Genomic DNA, 24,989 nt, shown 5'->3' with positions numbered 1-24,989 from the left:
TATGAAGTATATAATATATATACCACCGATCTCTATGATTTTTTCAGACAACAATATATGCTATATACGAAAGCATTTTGTGAAATTTGAAGCTTCTAGCTGTTAAAACGGGGCAGAAATTGTACAAAGTTTCTTATCTGAACAATCGGTTGTATGAGATATATACTATATATACAACCGATCTCTATGATTTTTTCAGACAACAATATATGGTATATACTTAAGCATTTCGTGAAATTTGAAGCTTCTAGCTGTTAAAATGGGGTAGAAATTGCGAAAAGTTTCTTATCTGAACAATCGGTTGTATGAGATATATACTATATATACAACCGATCTCTATGATTTTTTCAGACAACAATATATGCTATATACGTAAGCAATCGGTGAAATTTGAAGCTTATAGCTGTTAAAATGGGGTAGAAATTGCGAAAAGTTTCTTATCTGAACAATCGGTTGTATGAGATATATACTATATATACAACCGATCTCTATGATTTTTTCAGATAACAATATATGCTATATAAGTAAGCAATCGGTGAAATTTGAAGCTTATAGCTGTTAAAATGGGGTAGAAATTGCGAAAAGTTTCTTATCTGAACAATCGGTTGTATGAGATATATACTATATATACAACCGATCTCTATGATTTTTTCAGACAACAATATATGCTATATACGTAAGTATTCGGTGAAATTTGAAGCTTCTAGCTGTTAAAATGGGGCTAAAATTTGCGAGAATATATATATATATATACTATATATATATACTATATATACCACCATATATATACTATATATACCACCGATCTTTATGATTTTTTCAGACAACAATATATGCTATATACCTAAGCATTCATTGAAATTTGAAGCCTCTAGCTCTTAAAATGGGGCAGTAATTACGAAAAGTTCCTTATCTGAACAATCGGTTGTGGGGGATATATACTATATATACGACCGATCTCATCAATTTTTTTAGGCAACAATACGTGCAATATACGAAAGTATATGGTGAAGTTTGAAACTTCAATCTGTTAAATTGGGTAAGATATTACAAAAATCCTCTTTTTCTGAAAAATCGGTTGTATGGAGGATATATGCTATAGTGGTCCGATCCGGTCGGTTCCGATAAATGTCTAATCGGACACCCAAATACACCCGCTCACCAAATTTTATCAAGATATCGCAAAAATTGAGGGACTAGTTTGCATACAAACAGACAGACGGACAGACGGACATGGCTAAATCAACTCAGCTCTTCAACCTGATTATTTCGGTATACTTAATGGTGGGTCTATCTATTTTCCTTTAAGGACTTACAATTTTCGGTTTCGTGACGAAATTAATATACCATTTCATTTTCATGAAAGGTATAAAAATAGGTAGGTAATCTGTGTGAGGATTCAAAGCTTCACGTTTTTTGTGGTCTGCATGTAAAAACTATGACTACGAATCACGTATTTCAAAAATATATGACGTAAACGTAACTATTTGATGAAATTTGATGAATTTTGAAGCTTCTAGCCGTAAAAAAGGGGCAAAAATGACAGTTTATATGAAGTATATAATATATATACCACCGATCTCTATGATTTTTTCAGACAACAATATATCCTATATACGTAAGCATATGGTGAAATTTGAAGCGTCTAGCTGTTAAAAAGGGGCAGAATTGCGCAAAGTTTCTTATCTGAACAATCGGTTGTATGAGATATATACTATATATACAACCGATCTCTATGATTTTTTCAGACAACAATATATGGTATATACTTAAGCATTTGGTGAAATTTGAAGCTTCTAGCTGTTAAAATGGGGTAGAAATTGCGAAAAGTTTCTTATCTGAACAATCGGTTGTATGAGATATATACTATATATACAACCGATCTCTATGATTTTTTCAGACAGCAATATATGCTATACACGTAAGCATTTAGTGAAATTTGAACATATCTAAACGATTTTTAAGATAAATAAAAAATAAAAAATAGGTAGGTAATCTGTGTGAGGATGCAAAGCTTCACGTTTTTTGTGGTCTGCATGTAAAAACTATGACTACGAATCACGTATTTCAAAAATATATGACGTAAACGTAACTATTTGATGAAATTTGATGAATTTTGAAGCTTCTAGCCGTAAAAAGTATATAATATATATACCACCGATCTCTATGATTTTTTCAGACAACAATATATGCTATATACGTAAGCATTTTGTGAAATTTGAAGCTTCTAGCTGTTAAAACGGGGCAGAAATTGCACAAAGTTTCTTATCTGAACAATCGGTTGTATGAGATATATACTATATATACAACCGATCTCTATGATTTTTTCAGACAACAATATATGGTATATACTTAAGCATTTGGTGAAATTTGAAGCTTCTAGCTGTTAAAATGGGGTAGAAATTGCGAAAAGTTTCTTATCTGAACAATCGGTTGTATGAGATATATACTATATATACAACCGATCTCTATGATTTTTTCAGACAACAATATATGCTATATACGTAAGCAATCGGTGAAATTTGAAGCTTATAGCTGTTAAAATGGGGTAGAAATTGCGAAAAGTTTCTTATCTGAACAATCGGTTGTATGAGATATATACTATATATACAACCGATCTCTATTATTTTTTCAGACAACAATATATGCTATATAAGTAAGCAATCGGTGAAATTTGAAGCTTATAGCTGTTAAAATGGGGTAGAAATTGCGAAAAGTTTCTTATCTGAACAATCGGTTGTGTGAGATATATACTATATATACAACCGATCTCTATGTTTTTTCAGACAATAATATATGCTATATACGTAAGTATTCGGTGAAATTTGAAGCTTCTAGCTGTTAAAATGGGGCTAAAATTTGCGAAAATATATATATATATATATACTATATATACCACCGATGGTTATGATTTTTTCAGACAACAATATATGCTATATACCTAAGCATTCGTTGAAATTTGAAGCCTCTAGCTCTTAAAATGGGGCAGTAATTACGAAAAGTTCCTTATCTGAACAATCGGTTGTGGGGGATATATACTATATATACGACCGATCTCATCAATTTTTTCAGGCAACAATATGTGCAATATACGAAAGTATATGGTGAAGTTTGAAGCTTCAATCTGTTAAATTGGGTAAGATATTACAAAAATCCTCTTTTTCTGAAAAATCGGTTGTATGGAGGATATATGCTATAGTGGTCCGATCCGGTCGGTTCCGACAAATGTCTAATCGGACACCCAAATACACCCGCTCACCAAATTTTATCAAGATATCTCAAAAATTGAGGGACTAGTTTGCATACAAACAGACAGACGGACAGACGGACAGACGGACATGGCTAAATCAACTCAGCTCTTCAACCTGATTATTTCGGTATACTTAATGGTGGGTCTATCTATTTTCCTTTAAGACTTACAATTTTCGGTTTCGTGACGAAATTAATATACCATTTCATTTTCATGAAAGGTATAAAAACAGGTAGGTAATCTGTGTGAGGATGCAAAGTTTCTGGTTTTTTGTAGTCTGCGTGTAAAAACTATGACTGCGAATCACGTATTTCAACAATATATGACGTAAACGTAACTATTTGATGAAATTTGATGAATTTTGAAGCTTCTAGCCGTAAAAAGGGGGCAAAAATTGAGTTTATATGGGGTATATAATATATATACCACCGATCTCTATGATTTTTTCAGACAACAATATATGCTATATACGTAAGCATTTGGTGAAAGTTGAAGCTTCTAGCTGTTAAAATGGGGAAGAAATTGCGCAAAGTTTCTTATCTGAACAATCGGTTGTATGGGATATATACTATATATACCACCGGTATCTATGATTTTCTCAGACAACAATATATGCTATATACGTAAGCATTTAGTGAAATTTGAACATATCTAAACGATTTTTAAGATAAATATAAAATAAAAAATAGGTAGGTAATCTGTGTGAGGATGCAAAGCTTCACGTTTTTTGTGGTCTGCATGTAAAAACTATGACTACGAATCACGTATTTCAAAAATATATGACGTAAACGTAACTATTTGATGAAATTTGATGAATTTTGAAGCTTCTAGCCGTAAAAAAGGGGCAAAAATGAGAGTTTATATGAAGTATATAATATATATACCACCGATCTCTATGATTTTTTCAGACAACAATATATGCTATATAAGTAAGCAATCGGTGAAATTTGAAGCTTATAGCTGTTAAAATGGGGTAGAAATTGCGAAAAGTTTCTTATCTGAACAATCAGTTGTATGAGATATATACTATATATACAACCGATCTCTATGATTTTTTCAGACAACAATATATGCTATATAAGTAAGCAATCGGTGAAATTTGAAGCTTATAGCTGTTAAAATGGGGTAGAAATTGCGAAAAGTTTCTTATCTGAACAATCGGTTGTATGAGATATATACTATATATACAACCGATCTCTATGATTTTTTCAGACAACAATATATGCTATATACGTAAGTATTCCGTGAAATTTGAAGCTTCTAGCTGTTAAAATGGGGCTAAAATTTGCGAAAATATATATATATATATATACTATATATATATACTATATATATATACTATATATACCACCATATATATACTATATAAACCACTGATCTTTATGATTTTTTCAGACAACAATATATGCTATATACCTAAGCATTCGTTGAAATTTGAAGCCTCTAGCTCTTAAAATGGGGCAGTAATTACGAAAAGTTCCTTATCTGAACAATCGGTTGTGGGGGATATATACTATATATACGACCGATCTCATCAATTTTTTCAGGCAACAATATGTGCAATATACGAAAGTATATGGTGAAGTTTGAAGCTTCAATCTGTTAAATTGGGTAAGATATTACAAAACTCCTCTTTTTCTGAAAAATCGGTTGTATGGAGGATATATGCTATAGTGGTCCGATCCGGTCGGTTCCGACAAATGTCTAATCGGACACCCAAATACACCCGCTCACCAAATTTTATCAAGATATCTCAAAAATTGAGGGACTAGTTTGCATACAAACAGACAGACGGACAGACGGACAGACGGACATGGCTAAATCAACTCAGCTCTTCAACCTGATTATTTCGGTATACTTAATGGTGGGTCTATCTATTTTCCTTTAAGGACTTACAATTTTCGGTTTCGTGGCGAAATTAATATACCATTTCATTTTCATGAAAGGTATAACAAGAAACGTATAATATCATAATGAAGACTATTAGAACAAAGAAACTCATTTTAACCTAAATATGTGATGTTGGATTTCGAGAAGGCGGCAATTAATTCAGTAAAAAACTCGTTTCCCGAAGCATTGGTTCATAGATGTTTTTTCTACTTTTCCAAAAACATTTCGAGACATATCCAATCATTAGGGCTGCAAAAGAGTTATAAAAATGTTTTCAATTTTCGCGATGAATTTGAAATATTTATTAGCACTTGCATTTGTTCCAGAGGAAATGGTGATCGATGCATTCGGATTGATATCTGAACTGGAATTTTAAGTGGATAACGAAGAAAAGGAATACAATTCCGAAATACAAAACTTATTAAATTATTTCGAGGTAACTTATATTGGATTGCCACTTCCTGGAACACAGCAACGTCGGAAGAAGTCGTTTGGGTGAAGCCCAAACAAATAATTCTATCGAAGGGTGGCACAACGCCATTCGAAATGCATTTGGGACACTCCCTAACATATTTAATTTCATAAATTAAATAAAAAACGAACAGGCAATAACAGAAACAAAACTACAGCAATTTTCAGCTGGAGGTGAGCCATATCGAAAACCCAAGAAAAAAATACAAAGACCAGCGTTCGTTTAGTATTGTAAATTCACTTGAAAAAGATGAACGCGAAAATGATTTAATTAATTACATGCTTGCCATTGCACACAATTTAAAATTTTAGATTGTACTACTTTTTCTTTATACATAATACCTTCCAAATAAAAAACGTTTCTGAATTTTGAGAAAAATTTAATGGTTTTTCTGTATTCTGATTACTTTCTGAATTTTGACTTCTGAATTTTGACTTATGAAATTTGGCTTCCGAAATTTGACTTCTGAAATTTGACTTCTGAGTTTTGACTTCAGAATTTTGTCTTTCTGAAAAAAGGGTTCTGACTAAAGTTTTCTGAAAATGTGTGTTTCTGAATTTCTGTTTTCTGAATTTATGGGAGGCACCATGCAGATGATCTTGAGATATTTCGTAGAATTAACTGCCCGTCGGATTCCCTACTCGTGCAAACTGACCTTAATAGTATTATCGATTGGTGTAATGCCAATAGGATCTACCTATATTGGGCATGCTGCCAGAATTGAAAGGGAATTTCTCTATAGCGGTCATGCTGCCAGAATTGAAAGGGTTCACGAAAATTTATTCGCTTTTGTTTCTCCTAACTTTTACGACCCAATCTTATCCTATTACTCGCTCATAAATCTTCAACGCCTTGAATCGGGGAGGTTTGTACATCTGCAAATGTTTTTCCTATGATCTTATCGCTGGCTCTTCGGATTGTTCAGCTATCCCAGCGAAGGTTGCATTTGATGTATCCTGCAATGAATGATGTACTCCAGCAGCAAAACTAAACCGTGATGATAACATCCATTATTAGAATGTACAGTAGACCTGGCGTAATTTTTTTTTTTTTCGGAATTGCAAATTCGGGTAGCGATCAAAATATGCGATTTGATGCCTGTATTGAGTGTGTGAACTAGGTGTAAGTCACATACTATAAGATATTCCTATTATGTTACATCTTTAAAATGAACGCATCTGTATAATATTACCAATGTATTATTAGTGTGCAGTTCGAAAGTTCGATAACTTTAGTACACCAATTGTAAGACATAGACTTCCGTTTTGAACAATCTAGCTGTGCACACACGCTAAGTGGAAATTAAATTAAATCTTTAAATATCCCATCAATTATTTTATTGAATGATACAATGCCAAAAATGATGTAGCAAATTTTCAGGCTAATTGGATGGTGCCAACCAGTGCCATAATGAGGTCAAAAGTCAACATTTTTGAAAAACATCCAAATATATTTTTTCAATAATTTTTTTTATTTAATAAGGTATACTATACGTAGTACTGCTACTTTTTGCATGGATCTTATTTCTGCTCTATAATTTTTCTTAACATTAGCTGTGATCCTTTACTTTTCTGACCATTTCTAGTACAACTGTCAAAATATAAAAATGCGCTCTCAGTGAGAGCAACACCAAAAGGTGCGGGATTGCCTTCCAGTAAAAAATGTGAAATCTGTTAATTTCCCCACACACACATTCACATCCCTACAAGAAATTAATGAACGCTTGCATCATTTTTTTCACACTGCTCTTAGCGTGCTGATACAAATGTTGCCTGAAATGAGCGTCACTGTTTCTGCAGGGAAGTAAATTGCCACAGCTGATCGTTTGACAGTTTTACCAGAAGTAGTCAGCAGTAGTCAGCAAAAAATCTTCTGACTAAAACTTGCAACTCTCTGACTGGAGAGATTAATTTTCAAATTTGAATAATGGCTCAGAAGACAAATTTGTCATCCATTTGGTGTGACACTAGCCCATTGACTTTTGCAGGGACAATGACAATTTCACCAAAAACAAGCTACCAGATTGAAAAATGTTACAAATTTTTCTAACTTTTATGGATTTCATATTAAGAGATACGACTAAATTACTTTCACAGTTATTTTATATAAAAAAAAAAATTAACCACATGCGTTGGAAATATTTTAATATGAAATATCAGCGTAGAAAAGATGGTTTTTAGTAAGTTTTTCGAGCTCCCGAAAATTGCTTTGGTTGAGGAAACATGGATCGAAGATACAAAGCAAAGGAATATAGCCTAACTAAGTGTTCGTACGTGTCCGAACATGTTGACAAAACATACGCGTTTTTCAATGGATTGCCCAAACGGGGTCCTTATAAACCGACACCGCAATTTCTATAGAGTTAGCATACTTAAACGCAATTTCTATGAAACTGAATGATGATAAATTGGCTACAAGTCCACATTTTTTATTTATTGTATAATTCAAGCGTAGCGCTTGAGGTGGGAGGGAGAACATTACCCTGTAGTTCTGCATGTTAGCCACTAGTTATGTGTGATCGTTTGCCCGTTGTACCAGGGGTCACCTTAGGGCAAGCACCGCCTATACACATTCTGTGCCCTTTTAGCATGGACATGGATGTGGCGTTTCACAAACGTAACAAATTAAACACCATGCCTTGAGAAATATCCACTGTAGAGGCATGATAATAGGGCCATGATAGAACAACAGGCTTTTGTATTTTTTTTTTTTTGTTTTTTTGTCTAGGGGTCAACCTGCCATAAAGATATGACTTATTAACTAATCTATGAGTAATTATCTACTATTTTTCAATAAAATTGAATGTTTTACTGTATTCTCAATCGATATGTAGGCACATAACGTTAGTTTAATGTGAAAATGTGCTAAGTCACTTTTTTTGAAAAACTGTATTTTAATGCAGTTTTAAAACTGAATTCAAAATACATCGATCACAAGAAAAAAATATTTTTAATTTTTACGTGATGTTTGCAATGATCTGTAAATGTGCTAAGTCGTCAACTGTTCAAAAAATGTGCTAAGTCGACCAGTCAATAATATCAATCTGAATTACTAGTCATTTCTTTGTGCGCGCATTTTATTTACGTATTTAATTCATTCAGTCTAAAAGTACATGCTTTGTTTTTGTTGTTGTATTAACGATACAGACACTCCCCGAAGGCTTTGGGTTGATGGTCCTATGCCGCATATAGATCCGGTATGTTCCGGTAACAAAGCACTATTAAGGTACTAGTCCGACCTTCTCGGGAATGATTTATATGGCCACATTAAACCTTCTAGGCCATTCCGTCCTCCATGAGGAACTTTTGGTCGCCAGAGCCTCGTCTGTCAATGAAACAGAATTCGCCACGGGTAGGTGAGTTTGGCAATTGGTTTGGATAAGCTATATATTGCGCTGGGAACCCCTTGAGAGGGTTGCCTACACAACCCCTTGAAATTGGATTAACCCAATTTAGACACACCTTTGGTGTTTAATAAATGTTTTGCGCTGACCATAATCTACTTTAATTCTTACATGTCGATAACTACATACTTTGTTACAGACTAGTTAAAAATAGAAAATAATTCAAGCTTAAACTTATATAAGCTGTTATTAAAATTAATAACACTACTGAATTGATTTGCTAGATGTATAGTCCTAGCTATAGGTTCATTCATAGCATAATTCGTTTTGTGAGTTATTTCGGTAAATAATCTATCATGCTGTGGAATATATGGAATGAACAAATTAGATAAATCAGACCAATTCGTGTTAAAGTTTATTACATTATAGGCAAGCATGAGTGAGATGAAAGTTCTTCTGTCTGCAAATCTTGAAGACCAAGCAATTTGTGCTAGCTGGTATATGATGGGAGGCCGTCTGGCCAGTGAAGCATACGTAAAGCAATTTTTGTAAAAATGTTTTGAACTTTCTCAATTTTATAGGAGTTAGTTTCATAGAAAGGATTCCATATTATTGAGCTATATTCAAGACCACTTCTAGCCAACGACATATAAAGTGCTTTCAACGTCATAGGGTCCTTAAAGTCACTGATGTTAGGTCTACTGAACCCAACCATTGCAACAACTTTTGAAACAATGAAGTCAATGTGAGTAGAAAAAGAGAGTTTGGAGTCAAAAATTATACCCAAGTCTTTACTCTCTTGACAACGCGATTAAGAGATTTAGCATTTAGTTTGTAGATAAAGTATGTGGCAGTTGTCTTTTTGCAATAAGACACAACACAGCATTTTTTTGAATTTAAATATAAATTATTGTCTGCGCACCATCAAGATCAGGGCCGTTAGAAATAGTTTGACAAATAAGTAGTATCAATATAAAGGATCTTGTTCTGAATTGTACAAGTTTGCGTGAACAGTGTAAAAAATATCGTCGGCCTCATGGCAAAGAAATTATTGAAATACAAAATCTTCATTGATTTAAAGTAATAAAAATAATAACAATAATAATACTACATATGGTGTATCTAATTAAATAACAAAATTTACTGAAAAAATGTATTTAGGTGTTTTTCAAAAATGTTGACCTTTGACTTCATTATGGCACTGGTTGGCACCATCCAATCAGCCTGAAAATTTGCTACATCATTTTTGGTATCAAATCGCATATTTTGATCGTTACCCGAATTTGAAACTCTAAAAAAGAAATAAAAATCATATGACCAACGCCAGCCCTACATTGTACAGTTCTAGTTTATAGTAATATTCATATTAATTGGCCTGAACAAACGCTCTGAGCTCTGCCTTCTCGGGATTAGATAAAGAAGCTAAAAATATGGGTATATCGGAAAATGAGGACAAGACAAAATACTGGCTGTCAACCAAGAAAGAATCGCCTTGCAGCCACGTCTCTATTGATTGTGAAGGATTTCGTCTATTTGGGGTCCAGCAATTACAGCAAAAACAATGTCAGCTTAGAAATCAAAGGAAGAATAATTCTTGCTACTTACTACCGAGTATGCCATTGAAAAGTAACCAACGGTGGGTATCGAAGGAGGTATAATGATGAGCTCTATGAGATTGACGCACATTTGACGATGGTGCAGCGAATAAAAACTCAAAGGCTCCGCTGGCTAGGAAGCGAATAGATGAAGACGCTCCGAACAAGAAATTTCAGTCTGCAACACAGTTTAGATCCGGTACGTTCCAACATTAAGTTACAAGCGCAACCATTTCGGGGAACGATTAATATGACCACATTGAACCTTCTAGTCCATCCTGCTCTCACCCCCTAGTTTCGTGAGAGCTTGGAGTCGCAAGAGCATAGGCTGCTAAGGAAACAAGACTACCGGATAGGTGAGGTTAACAATTGGGTTGGTGAAGCTATAAATTGCGCTCGCAACCCCTTTTAAGGGTTGCGCTACACAACCCCTTGATTCATTTCGGTACTTTAGCCGCCTTTTACGACAGGCATGTCTGATGTGGGTATAGCCTAAGCCGACTAACCTGTTGAGGATGATTCCAAATGATGTTAATGATTACCTAATTTTATCATTGTGTCAGTGGAACTCAATATTTCGCTAAATTTTGCACTGAAGATGGATACTTTCTAAACATTTATGTCGCTTTCGTCCTTCACGGTTTTTATCATCGAAACAACTTTTTTAACATTTTTTTGGAAAAACCTTACGTTTGCAAGTCTTCATATATATAAAAGTACATTATTATTTACTTACTTACTTAATTGGCGCTTAACCGTTTAAACGGTTATGGCCGTCCAACAAGGCGCGCCAGTCGCTTCTTTTCTCCGCCAACCGGCGCCTATTGGCCAAGGGAGTTTAAATCGTTTTCCACATGGTCTTTCTAGCGGAGTGGGGGCCGCCCTCTACCTCTGCTTCCATAGGCGGGTTCCGGAGCGTCATCTTTCATTCGCATAACATGGCCTAGCCAGCGCAACCGCTGCGTTTTATTTCGCTGGACTATGTTGATGTCAGCGTAGAGCTCGTACAGCTCATCGTGAAATCTTCTTCGGTACTCGTCATCGCCAACGCGTAGAGGTCTATAAATCTTTCGAAGAATTTTTCTCTCGAACACTCACAGAGCGGCTTCATCTGATGTTGTCATGGTCCATGCTTCTGCACCATATAGCAGGCCGGGTACGATAAGTGACTTGTATTGTATGATTTTCGTTTTCTAAGAGAGGACTTTACGTTTCGATTGCCAACATAGTCCAAAGTAGCATTTATTGGCAAGAGTGATTCTTCGCTGGATGTCAGAACTGATGTTGTTGCTAGTGTTGATGCTGGTTTTCAAATAAACGAAGTATTTTACTATTTCGAAATTATGGCTGCCAACAGTGGCGTGGTTGCCAAGGCGCTGACTCTTTGCTCGATGGCAGCAGGTACTTCGTTTTGTCCGCATTCACCATCAAACTCATCTTTACCGCTTCTTTTTCCAGTTTGGAGTAAGCAGAGCTAACGGCGCGGGTGTTTAGGTCCTTAATATCAATGTCATCAGTATATGCCAGTAATTGCACGCTTTTATGGCATATTGTTCCACAGCGGTTAAGTTCTGCAGCTAGTATAATTTATTATTATTTACCACTTCTATAATCATTTTGTGTAATTTGAACGGATTTTAAAAACGAATATTTACTTTCCTTTTTAAGCGTGCTCCTGTTCTCCAATTCGCAACACAACGAAAACTATGAAAACTCTTTGGGTGAAAAAGCTAACAGAAAAGCCAGAATAGGCAACACTCTCTAATAGGGCTTTACCCATAATGATCCGACAAATACACTTCGAAAAATAGTTAATTAAAACTTTGCACCTTCTTTTCGGAATAATCCTTACTCGGATGATGACACACAACTTTTTAAATATGACTCGAATAAATGGTGTCGGTTCTAGAGAATCCTCGATTAAAGCTGGACGTGTCCAAATAGGTTAATGACTTCCTCAGGCAAATTGTGCTCTAAGTGAATACCTTTATAACAATATATGAGTCGATACATATCAAAACTGCCTAAGTACACATATGAAATTTTTCGAAATTGCTATTGCGGTATATACTGACCGGACAAATCTCTATATTGAAATAAATAAATACGACGAAGCCAAAATGATTAGACTAAAAAATGCATTCTAGTTAGCCATTTTTTTCAAAGCTTAATAAGTCCTACCGTACCTGTAAATCAAAATTACTTAAGTCCATTTCAGACAATCGTAGTGAGCTCTGTTATTGTATTTTGTGAAATAACTTACGAATTTTTTAGAGCTGAACCATGGCGGAACCATATAAGTTGGCAGCACGGTGACATACCCACAAACATAAATAAAAGTTCCATGTACTTTGTTTTTGTAAATCGATGGACTAATGTCAAAATCGTAATGCGCCGGAAGTTGATGTATCAAATCATATTGTGGCGAATGTTCACATCACTATGCTGTTAGTAACAACAATACATAGCAAGCAGCGACACTTACATATGTACAAGGCAACGAAGAATATTCCACACACATAACCAGTAGCTCGCAGTGAAGAGATATCTCACATACACATATGTAACCATCAGCTAAGAGCAGAAGTTGATACTCACACATACACACGCATATGGCTAGTAGAAAAGCACAAAATACAAATATACATGTATATAGCTGGTTATCAAGCAAGAGATACAACTGTTCGCGAAATTAATAGACCTTAGGAGAAATGGGTGAACGAGAAAACCGAGAGTATAAAAGCAGCGCAAGCTGCGGAATCAGTAATCAGTTTGATTTAAACACGGTATTAGTTGTGAAGTATGAGTGTAATTATGAAGTAATCCCAAAGAAGTCTAATAAAGACCATTTTGCGTATGCATGAATATTGGAGTTATTTATTCGACAGTTCAGCGATTCGAACGTTATCAGAAGGTGCAAAATAATCAGGAACCCACAGAATTCGTTACAATATTAAAAAAGTACAAATCAGCTCTCACCGTGCTGCCACATTGTATAGTTCCGCCATATAGCTGAACGCATTGTAGACAAAACAAGTGTGATATCTAATCTATCAACTGCCTGACAGGATGTTCAATATGGCGGCGCAAAGGGCCAGCTATCTTCCGCGGGTGATAGAATGATTACAGGATGACGCCACGATAGTGACTTTAAAAATCAGGTGATCGGTTATATTTGTAATTTTGACGTCTATGCCGAAGATATCACACTTATCTTATCCACAATGGCTGAACAGTTGAATAGTGTGTTTAAAGAAAAATTGATGAAAATAGCCATCGAATAAAACAAAAATGAAGAGAACATTAAATAATTAATAATACGCTTTTCAAAATTGCTTAAGTCTAGATAAATTTTCTTTCAAAACCAACTAAGTCTATACGGTTTATTTCAAACGCGCTTAAGCCCAGCATTAAAACGGCTTTATTTAAAATTTTCATTGTTTTTTCATATGTATGTATCACTCATTCAAATTAATGATAGAATTTTTGAAATCTCAACGAAGTAAATATTTTAAGCTGGGGCACATTTTTATAATATTTTTCAGAAACGTCTTTTTAGGAGCTATTTCAAAAATGTCCTATCTCAAAATTTGTTTCATACGCTATACGGCGCGTATAAATTTCAGATATCTTCTAGTAAGAAAATAGTCGAATATATTAGTTTTCAAATTTAGCCCCTCTTTACTTCTAAGCATACACTTAAATGTGCGTTTAAAATTCTATTTCTGATAGATTTTGAGTTACTGGATTCGTGAACAAAAAATCGTTATTTGAACAATAACTTTTCACGAAAAACCTAAAATTCATGTATCTGCAAATTATATAAGCGAAAACTTCAAGGAATTGTTGTCGATTGCTATGCATAGCGCATACAAATTGGACAGCAAATTAATAAATAGCTTGAAGTCTTCAGAGGAAGAATGCAATCTCACCGCTGCCAAAGGACCCAAATGGATTGAGACACAATAAAAATCAAGGAAAAGATCTCCATTTTCGTTGCTGCAATCAATAACCTCGTCCAAATTTCTCATACGCTTGGTAATATTCACTGAAAATTTTAAGAACCACACTATACATACTTTCTACAATTTAGTTTAGTACATTAAAGCAATCAGGCTGAGGCCATCAAAAATAAAATGGGTGCAGTAATCAGAATCACCACCAGTCATCAAAGAAGTCGGCCAAACATTCAGACTCAATCAGTTGAGCTTATTACCAACTTACAGTATATATTCCTTTCTAGCTTAAATGTTAGGTCATGCATTCCATGCTCCCTTTCGCCCCACGCAAAGAGTCGGACAACTGCAAAAGATGCTGTACCATAACTTTAGCGACGCAGATGTAGAGGCTGTTTTACAAAACCCGGAAGTATATAAAGCTAACCTTCTTTGCGTTATATGTTTTAAAAGAGATAGAGCTATAAGTTAGGTATCAGACTACAAAAAATATCCCGGCATCGGTGCTGCCATGAGCACTCTTTGCCACGTTTCCTGTGACTACCATGAGCCATTTTCTCCATCTTGCGCTATTTGAGGTCATATCTTCGCAACAGGGTGAGATATGAAAACTATTTTAATAAATATTTTGGAAAAAATTTAAGCAACGCGCCAACAGAGAGAAACAGACGACAGCTCTTTCGGTAATACTTTGTAAAGTTCTTCAAAGCCTTCCTGCTTCCGGCAATTAGTAGCATGCTTTTAAATCGTGAGTACCTGCCGTATGGTTCAACCTCACGGTGTCAAAACGCAACGGATCTTATTGGATCGCTAATCATGCCCAATTATCAGGTCCATGTTCCCTGCTAAAATACTCCCTAGCCGAATTATTCGTACCAAATTTGATTGTAATCGGGTGTACAATCACAACGTCTTAGCATGGTAAAATACAGAGTCTATCAAAACTCCTTACCATTTTAAGGATAATGGGATCCGGTTGCAATTTGAGTTCCATTTTTATTCTCTTCTTAGCATAAATATTTATCTGCATCATGTTCTAAGGCTTTAGCTCATCAGATACATAAAACAATTTTAATACAAGTATTAAAGGAATTGAACAACCTTTTACGGGCACCAGGATATCTTGATCCACAATTAAGGGATTTGATTACAACCCTCCGCTGAAGAACTGACCGCTATTAAGCCAATCCCAAAGCTACTAATCACATTAACTTTAGTTCCGATGCAAACCGTTCAGCATAACCTAGCGTAGTTTCAAAACATTTGAAAAAGAACAATGAGCACAAACCCTATTTTACAGTTATCAATTGTTATCGACAAACGAAAAGCATCTACTTGTGCACCATTTACATTCAACTTAAGGATGTTTTCACCTTTTCTTCGACCTTCCACAGAAGAATCAATGAAAAATGTATACTTAAGTTAGAATAAGTAATGAGGCTGCTTTACCCCTTGGGGCGAACCAAAGGAAAACTTTATTACCAACTTTCCAATGAAGAATGCCGCATTACTCCGAAGAGATTACTTTATTGTTTACTTCGGAGGCTGAAGGGATCGCATTACTCCAAAGAGAATGCTTTATTGCCAACTTTAGTGGAGAAGAGACTACATAACTTAGTTAAGTATGCTTTATTGTCAACTTCACCAAAAGTGAACTCCCCCACATTAAGAAAAACCACTGTGCTAGATGAAACCACAGTACCCCCGAATCTCCTACTAGAGGGACGATTCCGGCAGGGAGCGGAGATGCTTCGGGCAGTGGAATTCCAAATGATGACAGTGGTATTAGATTCGACCAAAGCCACGCTTGTTGTAGTACAAATTTTACCCAATTGCCTTCTGCTGCAAAAAACTTATACTTTCGCACAGTACATACTTTTTTATATTTTCTCGTTCTGAAGCTACGCTTTTTGTTTTTGGCAGTTCCTTTGTGAACAGGTTTTTTGCAACGTGCTCTTTTTAGAAGCTTAATAACTAACCAAAAACAATTACTCTTTAGCAGGGAATAACCCCTAATTTTAAATTTTAATTTAGTAAATACTTTGGAGAATTGAAGAAAGTTGTATATCTAAGAACTCAGTTAATCACTATTTTTAAACAATCTTAATATATAAAAAACACGTGTCACAAACTTTTTGGGCGCGATGGAATCCTAAAGTACTGAACCGATTTTGAATTTGTTTTACACCCCGCGTGTAGTTTGATCTAACTTGAGAGATAGGATATGTTATATCTCAGTTTATAGTCGCAATATTGTTTTATTGCAAATCTTTTATTTGTTTATACGTAATAATAAAATGTTACGTATACGCAGTGGTGCACCTCTTTTCAGTTGGAATGGATATGTTTGTGCACGTGCTTATTTAACTTTACATACATATATATGAATATGCACATCACCAGGGCCAGCGAGAGGGGGGCGGTTTCTGAGGGGGCCCGCGATTTGAGGTACTAAAGCATTTTTTTTTTAATTCAGGAGAGTCTTTAGTTGTTCCATGTGCAATTTTTAAGCCGAATTTCAAAAGCAACGAATGTCTGCATTTCGTTTTAATATTATAGTGAAGTGTGAAAAATAAAAATTTATATATATTAAAAGAAAGGCTAAAATGTATGTTAGTTGGTCGCCGGTGTTTGAAGAGATGCGTCGGTCGATTTTGTTCAAACATACCTATTTATATACGTCCTATTCGATTTGCCTGAAATTTGGTATATAAATTTGCCTATATTAGTATTCACGATCCTTTTTTCCGGAAAGTATACCAGAGACGGACTGGGGCTGGAACCAAATACATACCACCCTCTGGGACAGGCAATAAGGGATGAAGAAGGATGAGAAGAACTTGAGAGAAGAGAAAAGAGAGAAGGAGAAGGAGACTGAGAAAGAGATAGAATGAGACGAAGATGGAGATAGATGAAGCGAAAAAGACGGAGGGGGGGAGTGAATAAAAGGATTAGGAAAAAGTGAAGAGGGCGGGAGGGCAGAGTTAGACGGAAAAAGGTCATTAAAATGTATGCAGATAGGCCAAATTTAGGGCAGAACAACGTATGCCGGGTCTTCTAGTAAATATTATAAATTAAGAAATAACAGTCATACATACATTCATTAAAATACATAAACTTTTTTTTTCTTTCATAGCGGTTTTTAAGACTGTCATCAGGAAGAGTGCTAAGTTCGATAATATTGCAAAAATGTGGATTGGTCCACAATTGGTTGTTTTCATTTATCATCCACGTGATGTCGAAATATTATTGAGCTGCCATGTTTATATTGACAAATCATCGGAATATACATAAATTCTTCAAGCCATGGCTTGGCGAAGGCTTACTGATTAGTACAGGTAAGCAATTGAGTACAAAGTACAAGCGTGAGATGATGGCAGCCAGCGTTGCCACTTGCTAAATTTTTTTGTATCCAAAATTGAAAAAAATGTATGCATTTTTTTTTTTTAATTTATAGATTGATAGTTTTTGAGTCAATTCGCCTGAGTTTTAAATAAAGTATGAAGAACATTCTTAAATTAATAATAAAGAAATTCACAAGGTCTCTTATTGTCTTATGCATCATTTTTTTTTTTTTTTCTTAACACGGCCCTTTTGAACACAGCAATGAATTGTATGTCGTATTCAACTACATCCATAAGAAGAGCTCTCAGTAAAAAGCATATAAGAATCTAAATTTATGCAATCGCTGATCTACTCAACACAACTTACCATTTTTTCGTGGTTTTTTGCATTTTTTTAGCAAAATTCTTTAAAATTTTTTTAAATAAATAAATATTTTCTTTGACAATAACTTAGCACACATGATATATGTACATATATTGATAAGTTAAAGGCGCTTTAATCTCCGAAGAGATTTTAGGCCGAGCTTCTCTTCTATTTGAGCCGTGCGCCTTTTTAATTTTTCCTACAAATTGGCGGGATGTAGGTTCCATGTTTTACGCTGAAATACATTCGGAGTGCTTTCCAAATCATTGCCGGGGGGCGACCCCGCTAAGGAAAACTTTATTCTAATTGAAAAAACGTGTTTCTAAAATTTTGATGTTGCTTTGCCCGCGGCCTGAAGCCAGGATATTCGGTGTGGTAGGCGAAGTACGGTATCACTACACCACGGCGGCCTCAATACCTTCTCTGAAAATAGCGAGAAATTTTTGAGTGCTTCCAACTAGATAGCATTCTAAAATTTAATGTGTCATAAAATTTCATATTTATAATTTTTTTAGAAATTCTAACTAAAAATTTGTAGTTTCCAAACTTTGATTGAACTTGGTCCGCCAACATCCCACCCCATGCAGTCCGCCTGTAGGTTAGAATGCCATAGATCGTGGTGGGTATTGAAATCCCTAAGATAATACGATTATCGCCAGTGAGTAGGGAGCTGATGTGAGGGCAGTATCCACTGGGGCAACAGGTGACAGGAGGGATGCAGATATTCATGATTTCTAAATTTACATCGCCTGGCCGGACAGATATGCTTTGGTGTTCCAGAACACTGCCCCTGAGGCCGTTGTCGGGATCAAATATATTATATTGCACTCAGAAGTGGGTGATAAAAGCGAGAGAGATGTCGTCACTCTGGGGGTAAGTGATGTTGTGGTCCTGGGACTGGACGTCCCTGGGTAATCATTAGGGTACTCAGTGTACTTGGGTTTTCGGCCTGGCAGCATGGCGCGATGAACCCCGCCGTGGGTTGCCGTCGCTGAGACCAGCACATTTAGGAAAGTGGTTCCATCCAAGGCATGAGCTGCATTGGGCAGATGTCGCAAACATATATGTATATTCTGTGCTGGCAAACGGTGGTAGGGACTAATAGCGTTTTCTTTTCTGAAATAAATTGTTGCCTAATTAAATGGTAAAGCCTTAATAGAGTTACTCCTACCCCAGAAAATTGTCAACATTTATAGTGCATACAAAGAACATTTCAACTCACCATATTCACTCATATTAACTTACCACGGCCACCGTGGTGTGATGGTAGCGTGCTCCGCCTATCACACCGTATGCCCTGGGTTCAACTCCCGGGCAAAGCAACATCAAAATTTTAGAAATAAGATTTTTCAATTAGAAGAAAATTTTTCTAAGCGGGGTCGCCCCTCGGCAGTGTCTGGCAAGCGCTCCGATTGTATTTCTGCCATGAAAAGCTCTCAGTGAAAACTCATCTGCCTTGCAGATGCCGTTCGGAGTCGGCATAAAACATGTAGGTCCCGTCCGGCCAATTTGTAGGGAAAAATCAAGAGGAGCACGACGCAAATTGGAAGAGAAGCTCGGCCTTACATCTCTTCGGAGGTTATCGCGCCTTACATTTATTTTTTTATTTATGTTTAACTTAAGAACGAATTTAGGGTTTCACAGAGATGCACTGCTACACCGCCATTTTATACAGGGTAAAAGTGTAACGCTTTTGCGTTGCGAGCAGGCAGCAATTTTCACAAAAGAACGAAATACCCCGTAAAGGCTTTGCCTGTTTTTTAGAATAGAACAACAACCCTTGCGCGGCGTACAAAAAGCGTTACACTTTAGCCAGAAAATAAAACGCTATAAAAATCTGTTTACCTGACCTAGTCGAATGCTAGCGCCGGAAAAAAGACGGGGACAGGGGCTGATGCTCGGCATTGCTACCGACTCTACTACGGAGATTGTAGTTATGAGTATGAGCGGCCGCATGAGCTAGTGGCGTCATGGGGCGCGAGCAGCATCGGGTACTTGTTGCGGCTTGCTGAGCAGCGAGGCTGCTAAAGGATAGTGGGGTGGGCGCTAAGGCGCAGACTACGGGACGCCCTTGGGTGCGAACAGCAAGGAGCCTCAAAAGATTTATAAAAGTTACGAGAACGTCGGGTTTTGGGGTCTAGCCCAGAACATCTCGTCCAATGCAACCATCCTTTACACGTGATTAGAGGTTTACGCCGATCACTTTATCAGCATTGGAATGGAGCCAGGCACTTTCAAAATTATTTAAAAGAGAAGTGTTTATAATGGATAGGCTAGGTTCGTTTATGGGATGAACATTGATGTGTTGATTCGAAACAAAAGGATTAAGCCCTAATGCCGAGAGTAAAACCTTCATAAGAGTAATATATAGTAACTGTGACATAAAATTGAGCCTGTTGCAATTTATCACGTTTTTCAGATAAGTGATTCATGGTCATAGCTTTCTCATGCATAACACAAAAAACCGTTAAACTTTGATTCCGCTTAAAAAGTATCGATCTATTTTTATTTTATATTTATCGAAAATGTCGCTTAAGTTTGTATATATGTGTGTTCTCCATATATAAAGTATTTTATGTAGCCGATTACTCGGATATTACGAATAGAATAAGATTATTGCTCGGCTACATTCAAAGAAGGTATGAAGTGTTCGGAACAGCCGAAAACAGTCACGGCCTTCTTCTTCTTTTTTTTTTTTAGTGCAACTGTAGACTTCGCTGATATAAAATAATTTACTAAATCACAAATTGTATGATAGAACATTTTATTTCAACTTTATTGAAAAAGTTAACACAGCACTTTATTTTAAAAAGAATAAAGGAATTAGAAAATTGTTTAAAGTTTAAATTTAATTTTATTGTATACATACTATACCCAGTTTTACAAGATAAATTTTCACTTTCTCGTGGAACGTCTCTTCAGTATTTTATTCCAAAACGCCCTATATTAGTTTAAATTCAATATATTTTGATGTGAGCTGAGGCGTTTATGACATAAATCTGAAATGGAGCGTTCAGCAAAGATAGAGTAATAATTCACTCGGCAGTTATACACAAAAACACCTTCCAGATTAATTATTAGGAATCAATCCTTTTATGAAACCCCGAATTTCTGAATCAGCTACATTTGCATAAAGTTTCGTAAATTGGGAGTTCCCAACATCGGTATCTATTACCACCGCACAAAGTTCTTTATTAGCGACGCCCGGTGCTCCAGGATATCCAGCAATCATACCAGGGTCACCTTTAACACAATACATATTTCTTTCTTGTGGGTAATTCGCACATTTCTGTGTTTCTACTATAGTTACGTCATGTGTAAAACAAAATCGGTGATTTTTTAATCCCGTCCATTGACTAATTCGCATCTCTTTGCCCACCGGAAGTTGATTTTTGCAAAGTGGTATTGGCACCACTCCATCCTCCTTAGTAAAGGGTATAGTCAGTTCAAATCCAGCTATATCCATTTTGCCTTTTCTGTCATCGTTTTGATAAAATACATCCTTCACTTTGCGACATTCTCCGCGGAAATTTACTGAATTAGGTACAACGTTGATTAAATCTGTTTTTTCCTTCAGGCATTTCGCAGCTGTGATCACTATATGCCAAGAGACTAATGAACCAGCGCAATAACATTGGTCCTTTTTAATTAATGCTACCAAATAACGCTGATCGTCATCGCCAGGTTGCGAATTTATACGGGTGAATAGAAAGCTAAGCAGGACAACCTGGATCGCAAGATGATTGTATAAATTCATTTTTTTCCACACTTTTGACGCTGCTTGTTAAGTTTAAAGAAGTATAAAGTAACTAAAGCAAGAAAAGTTTTGCGGGTGCTATTTATACACAGTTGTGAAGCTTGATCAAATTTTCGAGTGCAAGTGCACAGTTAGAAATTTGAGCCTAAATTTGTAGCCATTAATCGGTTTAAACACTTTTTGAAACATTTTGCAACTAAATTGGAAACCTCTTAATTTACTATTGTCTTTTTTTTAATTTTATTCGATTTCAATTTAAAACTTGTTTAAACAATAAGTTTAAAATATTAAAATGGTTTTAAAACAAAACCGAAAAAGTTTCAAAAAATCCAAAAACATAAACTTGTAGTTACTTCTGGGTTTGAAACAAAAGCAAAAGGTTTCAAAAATCTAAAAATAGAAATTGGAATAGAAATGTCTGATTTTAAAACTTATACTAAGAGTTTAAATTTGGTGCTGAAAATTCAAAAATAACAAATTTTATTTGTGAAAAGTACTGTAAGTTATCGAATCTTTTTCAAAAAATTGTGTTATACATAAAAGGTGTTATGAAATGATTTCTTATACAGTAGGTAGAGCGACGCTGTAGGAAAAGTCTCTAGTTCAAAACTGTTGCGTTTCTAGTACATTCGGAACCTCTACTAGTTTGCCCTGTATATCTTTTACATGCTTCCAACTGGCGAATTTAATATGGCGATGTCCTAGTTTGTTTTAGCTGCATTAACTTTTCTATAGTTATGAACTAGATATGTGCATATTTCCACTTTGGAAGTAGTTGGTTTTTTGGAACTATTTCGGTAGTTCCAAACTAGTGTTAAAATAACAGCTTACTGGTTCTCTTGGTACTATTTCGTTGGTTCCGGGCCGAAGAGAAATTCTAAATGCTGCTCTTCGTACGATATTAAAGTATTTATCGATACCTCCGAGCCAGTGGGAAAGAAAGAAATCATACTCATAGTCGAAGTTACTTAAAGCAGTTTTTTTGTAGCTAACATATTTCTCATATTAAATATGAAAAATAAGAGCCCAAGCTGTCGATTTTACAACTGGGTAAAATCTTGCTAATACCGAACTTGTACTTCTTATTTGACAATCTAAGTCTTGTTTCGAATCAGAAATGTGCATCACTAGTTACTGACTGAAAGGATTTCAGAGAACCGCCCACAATTTTTTTTTTTATAACTTTAAGTGTAGACTTCTGCAGTTGCCCTCATTTTCAGGAAGACCGTTATAATCTATATTTAAACAAAATTTGGTTTGATCATATCTCCAAAATGTTTCAGATTTGGGCTCACATTTTTTACCGTGTGCCAGCCAAAATTTCAAACCACTTATTGGTAAAAAGTGGCAGCCGTGGTGTGGTCGGAGAGCGTGCTTCGCATACCACACCGAAGGTTTTGAGTTCACGTGCTGGCCAAAGAAACATAAAAAAGTTTTTCAATTGAAAAAAAATATGTCCAAGCGCGGTCGCCCCGAGGCAGTGATTTGGCATACACTCCAAGCGTATTTCTACTATGAAAAGCTTTTCAGTGAAAATGCATCTTACTTGCATCAGCTTCCGTTTGGAATCGGCATAAAACGTGTAGGTCCCATCTGCAAATTCGTAGGGAATATCGAAAGGGAGTAACACGTAAATTTGACGAGAAGTTCGGCCTAAATCTTCTCGGGCATAAATCGCGCAAAGCACTAATTATTTATTTTTTATGGTTAATGCTTTAAACGTAATACAAATTCTAAACCAGCTTTTGATCTACCAAAATAACAAATTCAAGGTTATTATGTTTATTCTAGAGAAATGAAATTAGTGCATATTTGGTAAATTATTTTGTTATTCTTATTCAACGAATACTTTAATTGTACTTAATTGCTCGTTTCCTTATTTGTACAGTTGAATTGTGGTATTAAGTTTACATAAATTAAGTGATACCTGTACAATGTGACGGTATTTTTAACCCATATGGGACACCGGTGTCCCAAATGTATCCAAACGGCCACCCTGATGGTAGCGCTAAAGAAAGCCCAGCGAAAAATTTGAACCCTATATAAGACTTATTTCTTATTTCCAAAAGGCTTAAAGCATCAGGCCTTAATTCTGTAAGGATGGGGTATGGCGTATTCCTTATAATACTCCAGCCAAAATCTCAAACCACTTATTGATAAAAAGTGGAAGCCGTGGTGTGGTGGGAGCGTGCTGCGCATACCACACCGAAGGTCCTGAGCTCCAAGCATATTTCTATTGTGAAAAGCTTTTCAGTGAAAATGCATCTTACTTGCATCAGCTTCCGTTTGGAATCGGCATAAAACGTGTAGGTCCCGTCTCCATATTCGTAGGAAATATCTTAAGGGAGTAAGACACAAATTATGGCTAAAAAAGGGGATGGTTCAGGACCAGTGGCAATTCCGGGTCTGAACCCTCTCCTCAACTAAACTTGTGGCAAAGGGGTATTCTCCGGGATACTCTTCGCATGAGCAGAGACACATTAGGTGTGCAGAATGCAGCCTCAGTTGAAGCTGGTCCGCAAGCCCCGCATGCTCCGCCCCCGAAAACCACCACCTTCACAAAGCCAAATGAGCGGCCACACTCCAGTGAAGTTGGATACAAACACAGGAGAGCGGCTGCAAGGATTCTAGCAAGATCCGCACGAATGTCAGACCTCGTGAGTAGACCGGGAAGCGATAACGTGGGAGAAATGCTATAAGACATCAAGTGGGCGAAAGACGTGATACCGGACTTTCGTCTTGCAGAAGGGAGGGAGCTACAGGCGGCAACCAAAAGGACAAGGTCGGTGGAAGTAGTGCCTGCCAAATCAAAGAGGTGCATGGGCTCTATTTTGCAGAAGTGGTCAAGGAAAAAATCCTGCTAGGGGTCCTTGACGACAATCAGGAAGACGACGCAGTCAAGATATACAAATGGCAATGGGTGAAGAGCGAGCTCTCAAACATTACCCTGGACGTGCTTATGCGCAATCTTGGGCCGCCATCGGTATGCAAGGACGCCGGGTGGTTCCAGGGCACCAT

At 36.2% G+C, this 24,989-nt stretch overlaps 1 protein-coding gene and 1 pseudogene across 1 annotated transcript in view; both read left to right on the top strand.

The window, feature by feature from the left end:
• The window catches only part of Cyp4g15 (Cytochrome P450 4g15), a 168,422-nt gene that overhangs the window by 8,243 nt on the left and 135,190 nt on the right, over window positions 1-24,989 (top strand). The window lies entirely within an intron of this gene.
• LOC137251251 (cytochrome P450 4g15-like) overlaps window positions 1-24,989 on the top strand; it is a 195,137-nt pseudogene that overhangs the window by 145,030 nt on the left and 25,118 nt on the right.

Source organism: Eurosta solidaginis, chromosome 4, assembly GCF_040869045.1.
Source record: "Eurosta solidaginis isolate ZX-2024a chromosome 4, ASM4086904v1, whole genome shotgun sequence".
Taxonomy (NCBI): Eukaryota; Metazoa; Arthropoda; class Insecta; order Diptera; family Tephritidae; genus Eurosta; species Eurosta solidaginis.
Note: the sequence above shows the minus strand (reverse complement) of the source record. Positions and strands in the feature narration are given on the sequence as shown.